The sequence below is a fragment of the Alnus glutinosa genome, chromosome 4 (genome assembly GCF_958979055.1).
Source record: "Alnus glutinosa chromosome 4, dhAlnGlut1.1, whole genome shotgun sequence".
Lineage (NCBI taxonomy): Eukaryota > Viridiplantae > Streptophyta > Magnoliopsida > Fagales > Betulaceae > Alnus > Alnus glutinosa.
The window spans coordinates 31,568,091-31,575,215 of NC_084889.1; the positions used below are offsets into that span (position 1 = coordinate 31,568,091).

A 7,125-nucleotide genomic window follows, 5' to 3' on the forward strand; every position below is an offset into this window, starting at 1 on the left:
TTCTGGGTTTGTTGTCTTGTTGGCCTAGCTAGTGTTGGGTCTCTGTTTGTACGTTGTTGCTTACTAGTATTGAAATGTCCACTTATTCATAAAAAATAAATAAATAAAAAAACCCACTTCTAATAGATGAGGAAAGAGAAAAAGTGAAAAGTGAAATGAAAGGAAAGATAAATACAAAAAATGATAAAAAAAAAAAAAAAAAAATTGAATAGCTCATCAAATTTGTGAGTCAAATTTGGAGTGAAATTCTGACAAGAGACAAAATAGAAAAATTATAAAGAGTTTGTTGAAATGATTTTTTTTGAGATATTCACTCAAATTTAGCGAAAACTTGAAAATGAAGAGCTTGTTGGAGATGCTCTTAGCATGATATGTAGGTAACTATGTCCCATTGGCTGCTAGTACCAACTACGTCCCATGAATAAAAAAAAAAAAAAGAAACCGAACCGTCACCTTCGATATTGTTAGTACAATTTTTGGTTGGTGAATGGGCACTGTATATAGGCTGCTCCTAAAATGATCACACTGGGCTGATTTATGCAAAAGAGGAAGACATAAGGCAAACTAGCTTGTCAGAATGTGCCAGCGAAAGATAAGTCCAATATCTAAGTCAGATATTCAGATATTGGTCAAGAATGGATAATGACAAGAGCCAAAGAAAAGAGTTTAATTTAGACTTCGAGAAATTGATCAGAAGTCTTCTTATCTTGGCTGAATGTGGTTTAATTATATAGGAGCTGCGCATTGAACCTAGCTATGGTGGCTAATCCCCATACCCGCAGATCCTTAGGCTAGGAGGGGCATTGGCAGGGACCAAATAACATGTGTCAAAAATCCATGGTGTTCTCATCCCTTGAAGGGACATTGGTTGTAATTGGAACTTCGAACTAATGAGATAGTCCAAAGATTTCATTTCTAATGCGGGTCCAATCAACATCTGATAAATAATTATATTTACTTAACTATGAGTGTTATTCGTAGTGTTATTAAACTAATTAATTGGTAATTGACTAAATTCACTATGCTACTCTAATGATCAGAGTATGCTATAGCGGAAAACATAATTAATTAATCTGAGATTCTAACAATAAGTCTTTAAACAGAATATGTATCATTAGTAATAAACTTAGTGCCTCCAAACATACATTTATATTATAATAATAAACAACTATTACTAACCCAACCTATTAATATGAACCATTCACCAGTCGTCTTCATCTCAGTGAATTTGTCACTCTATCACCTGTCAACCTATTAATCTGAAAAAAAAATTGAAGTATTTTACAATGGAAGAGAAATTATTGCGCAACTCCATGAGTTAATAAATAATTTATTACAAAATCGGTTATGCATTGTTGTTCATAACTAATGGCCGTCGACGGGGTTGGACCTCAACTACATGCCCCTTCATCTCATTCTTTCCCTCCTCCCCTCTCCGGTTCCTTCACATTTGATTTCCTTTTCTGTTGTTTAATTCAGAGATCTAGGTGCAGCTGCATCTATGTCTGTTTCGTAGGGTTTATCATCGAGGTTTCAAACTTTTCAACGTAGAATAAGAGCATTTACAGCAGCTACCTAACCATTTTCCCTAAATATAGGAAACAAAACCACTTTTTGCTTCTCTATTTTAAAACACTTCAATATAGCTTCCCTTAGAGCATCCATAGTGAGCTTTCCAAATTTTAGCTAAACAATCTTATTTTGTTATGTTATTTATCACTTTTAAAAAGCTTCATACATCAAACTCTCTAAATATTTCTCTATTTTAACTAGATATTATTATTTTTTAATTAATTTTAAGAGCAACCACTTTAACAACTTAGGTGCGCCACCCCCAGAGGTGGCCGGGGATGGTTGCACGGCTACCCCGGCCCTTGGGGTGGCCCGCAGGCCACCCTTAGATCCCTTTTGGGGTGGCCTAGGGGCTGGCTATGTGCCACTCGCTACCACCTTTGGGGTGGTCTTTCGGCCACCCCCAAGAAAGACCACCCCCAAAGGCATTTAGGGGTGGCCTTCAGGCTACCCTCAAGGGCCGGGGGTAGCCACCAATTTTCTATTTTTAGATTTTACCTTTTTTTTTTTTAAAAAAAAAAAAATTATTTATTTATATTTTTTTATTCTGATCGACATATATTACCATCTTATTGGTGCTAACGTGGCGCCTAATGGAATTTGTCAAATTTTTGAACGGAATTTAATTTCAGGGAGCGAGTTGTAAATTAAACCAACCACATGGATCTCTAAATTAATTTTGATACTAGAGGTAGTGATTTGTAATTTAGGTTAACCACATGAACCAACGATGCAATTTTTCCAATTTTAAAGCCTTCTAATTATTTTTAAAAAAATGTCCAAAATCATCTAAAATAAGCTCTATAAAGAGGCTCAAGGAAGGTCCAAAGCATCAAAATAGGCAAAAAAAGGCCAATTATAAAAAAATGGTTATATCGTGCGGCTATGAGTTTCAATAACCATTAACTGGCAGTTATTTTAATACCGCTAATCAGCTAAGGTGGAGCAGTTGCGTTTATGAAAATGTGATAACCACCTAAGGCTCTTGCGGTTAGCGGTGAAAGGCAATATGTAACCATTAATCGTAATCGCTTGTATAACCCTAGTACCAACTACGTCCCAATATTAATATTTTTATATTGAGAATTTTGCCATCTCACTAAATTAAACACTTTCCGGACTTCGATATCCGGTAGCTTTCAAATAATATTCCAAACTAATTCTTTATATATGGTGGTTTACCATGATATTAAAGTAGAGATTTGAAATAATTAAATATTACACATGTTGGGTCTCATTTACTAAATTTTTTTAAAATATTTCATGTGTTTATTATTTATGTATACCACAAGGAGCTTTTAGAACATTTCGATACCACATGGAGCTTATTGCAAATCAGGTAATCCGCATAGACTGATTTTACAATTTTTTTTCCTAATTTTTATTTGAAATTATAAAAACTGAATAATAGCAAACAACTTCCAATTAATTGAAAGGTTTGGTTAATGAAGTTTTGTTAGATTAGTCGGTAGTTCTTTATAATTTAAAGTGGGCAGTTAAAAATCACTCTAATTTAAAGTTGGGCTCATTAAAATTTAGGGTGGGGTCATTTAGCATTTTTAGAGACTTTATTACTAGCTTTCCGGCTATTAAAAGAGAGAAGAAAAAGTTGATATTCGAATTAATTTGTAAACAAGTCTATGAACATTTAAAGTCAAGAAAGTAATTAATATTTACAACTATTTACATCTTTGGACATCATTTTATTAATCCTATACATAAGAAAGTAGCAAACTAATTATGTCACACTTGCCAACGTACCCAACATGGAGCTCATCTTCTTCTCCTTGATTTCCCTATTCTTGGCTTCTTCCATTTATTTTGGTATTTGTTCCTTAGCTTATAAAACCAAAGAAAATGTCACTCGCACCAGCCCAGCCCTCCCTCCGGGAAGTTTCGGTTGGCCAATCATTGGTGAAACCCTTCAATTTTTGGCTGCGCTCCAAGAGGGGAGCAGTGGAAAAGTTTGTCTCAAAGAGAACAAGCAAATACTCCTCAAAAGTATTCAAAACTTCTATTCTTGGTCAGAATTTCATCATATTTTCTGGTGCTGCCGCAAATCGATTCATCTTTTCAAATGATGGCAAGTTGTTCATACGTTGGCGGCCTCCCTCGGTTCAAAAGCTCTTCCCCTCCACGGCACTCGTGCCCATTGAACATGATGATGCCAAGGCTAGGAAGTTCATATCCTCGTTTTTCAAGTTCAGTGAGGTTCACAAATTTGTGGCATCAATTGACTCCATTTCAAGAACCCACTTAAAGAATTACTGGCAAGGCAAAGATCAAGTTAAGGTACATCCTCTAGTGAAAGTGCACACGTTCACCTTAGCTTGCCATTTATTTATGAGCATCGATGACACGGAGAAATTGTCCAAGTTTTTGTGCCACTTCAATAATCTCACTAACGGCATACTATCTCTACATTTAAACATCCCGGGAACACCATTTTATCATGCAATAAAAGCAGCAGAAGCTCTTAGGAAAGAGATTTATATGATTATTAAGGAGAGGAGGGACGCTTTAGCAAATAATTTGGCGTCTCCAACACAGGACGTGCTATCACAAATGATTGTTTCGCCATGCGGCGACGGCGGGTTCATGACAGAATTGGAGATTGCAGATAAGATTTTGGCATTTCTGTTTGGGGGCCATGACACTGCGACTGCCACCATCACTTTCTCTATGAAATATCTTGCTGAGATGCCTCATCTCTATAATGAAGTTGTAAGAGGTATTAATTTTTTTTTTTTTTTTTTAACAAAAAAAATTAAAATTGATTCATACATCTATACAAAACTAGCTCCATCGTAGTGCGTGCTAGCATACAAAACAAATATAATGCTCAAAATACGCCTGCGAAAAGAATTCAAAATTACTTCTAGTTATATATATATATTTGCTCAAGCTAATTAATCAGAGAATGCCTTTTTTATGAAATACACAAGCTCTGTATTTAGAGCAATGCTACATACTTATTTCTTATTTTATTGGGCTGATAATAGTACTTAGTAGCTCTTGGATCCGTCCTTATTAAAAAGTACAAAATTTAAAAGCTGATAGGCACTGGTACATAAACCCAGTGGCATGAGAATGAGATGATAAATGAGTATTCAAAATTACTCTTGTATTTATAGAACTAGGCTAAGAACCCTTAATCAGAATTATAACACCCTAGTCCCATATTGGGAAGATGAGTAGTCTACATAGAGTGTGTGGTTTATAAAGATAGTAATGAGTGCTAAGTCCCACATTGCCTAGTTATTAGGTGAAACTAGGCTTTATAATGGATTCTAGGAAAGCTCTAAATTGACTAGACCTTTTGGAGTAATAACGCAAATGTGGCTAGCGCTTTTCCTTGGGTCATTACAAGAATTTTACCTTATTTATTCATAAGAAATAGGAATCAGGATAAAAATCAATTTTGATTTGATTCCACAAATAATTACTTATTTCAAATAAATTACTGAACACCTGAAATTTGTGTTTTATTTAAATCATCACAATAAATATATACATGCATGTGGCATACATGCAGCCTTTAATATATTTAGGAAATATCTTAGACGTAGAACTACTTGTTTTGCATGATAGAGCAAAGAGAGATCATAGGGCTAATGAAGCCAAGAGAAGTGCTATGTTGGGATGACATACAGAAAATGAAGTATACTTGGAACTTTGTGAGCGAAGTGATGAGGCATAGAACAATTGTTCAAGGTGCTTTTAGAGAAGCCAAGACAGATATCCCCTACGAAGGTTATGTCATTCCCAAGGGTTGGAAGGTACGTACGTGACCTTCTTAATTCTATACAATATTCTAGCTAGTACTTCATTTTCTTCATTAATTTGCCATATAACAAATTAATTTTGATTTTCAGATATATTGGAGTGTGGGTTCGACCCAGAAGAACTCTGAATACTTCTCAGAGCCAGAAAGGTTTAATCCAAAAAGATATGAAGAAAATGGACCTTCTCCTTACACATATGTTTCTTTCGGGGCAGGTCCTCTAATGTGCCCAGGAAAGCAGTATGCTAGAGTGACTGTTCTTGTCTTCCTCCACTACGTAGTGAAAATGTTCAAATGGGAACCAATTCTTCCGAATGAGAAAACAAAAATCGAGTCGGCTCCCGTTCCAGCAAAAGGCTTCCCAGTTAGGCTTTCCCCTCTCCACAATTATAAGTAAAGGTTTTCTGATTTTATAATAGTTCTGATATGATTTCATTTTGTTAATTTCTTCTGTTTTTACCGATATTTTTCTCTCCTTTGTAACGTGCTGGCCGGTTGTTGCACAATTATATTAATTTAAATAATATGAAATTATCTACAGTATCCTGTTAGATATACCACCTTTAAATCTTGATATTGAAATAAATGCTATCTATTTTATTTGAAATGAAAAGAAACTTATTTTCGTACTATTCTAACCACTGCATTAATATGTTTGTTACTAAAATTTTGAATTTCTACGTACGTCTACAACTTCCTTCCATAAGAGTGCAACACTTCCACAACGTCTTATGGTAGCTATTCATGACAAACATGCCTTCAAAACTAAGCTTGTTATTCAGAAAATCTAATTGGTGTTGTTGTGTTTTAATTTCCATCAGAAAAACCAAGTTGAGCTTCTTTTTCCTTTATCAATCGGCATAGGTCACGAATTGTTCAATGGCTTTTAAGCCGTTAACAGCTTCAACTTAAAAGACTCATGGCTGTTGATGGGACTTGGCCCGTTTACGACCCGTGTCTGCGGGTTGACCCGTTTATGACCTGCAACCTATTTAAATTAGACCCAAACACAATCCGTTTATGTTAACGAGTTGTGGCTCCAGATACGACACGGCAATTTCACGGGTCACTTGACACGACCTGTACGCGTGAAACTCGTTTAACATAATGGGTCGCATCAGGACGATCCGACACGACCCGATTGAACCGTTTTAGCTATATATATATATATATATTTGGATATTTAAATGAAATAATAATAGTTTTAGCAATTCATCTTTAGAAATTAAATTCCTAGTAGGCTAGCACTAAATCACTTAATATGTTTAATTGTCTAATCAAATAAATAAAAAAAAAAAAAACTACATCATCATTACAAATTTACAAATACAAATACAAAAAATTATATCATTTCATCATAATTGTCCACTCTTGATTCCTTGAATGACTCACAAATATCCTCATTGTCCATCAGATTGAGTCCAACGTAGGTTAGTTTGACATGCACATCTTTGTCATTCAACTCCAATACCTAAAGGAAAAAAACAAAGTAATTACATTGGAAGGTGAAAAAGTTTTGAAGATTTTCTCTATGGCTCAAAAACAGAGGATGATAATCAGATATGGAGAATTTCTATCAAGTGTTTGTTTTTTCAGTATGGTTCATGCCAAAATATGTGATCCTGAAGTACAATCCTTTAGCTATTTTGTGAAGACCATGCTAAAACACGAACAATAACATAAAAACAAAAGAAAGAACAAGGGATCTCACATGACCTGATACTATCCAATGTCAAAACATCATATTCTTCGTTATCCACCTTCATTAA

At 34.9% G+C, this 7,125-nt stretch overlaps 1 pseudogene; it reads left to right on the plus strand.

The window, feature by feature from the left end:
• Window positions 1–3,338: 3,338 nt before the first annotated feature.
• LOC133867430 (beta-amyrin 28-monooxygenase-like) lies at window positions 3,339–5,909 on the plus strand (annotated as a pseudogene).
• The last annotated feature ends 1,216 nt before the right edge of the window (window positions 5,910–7,125 follow it).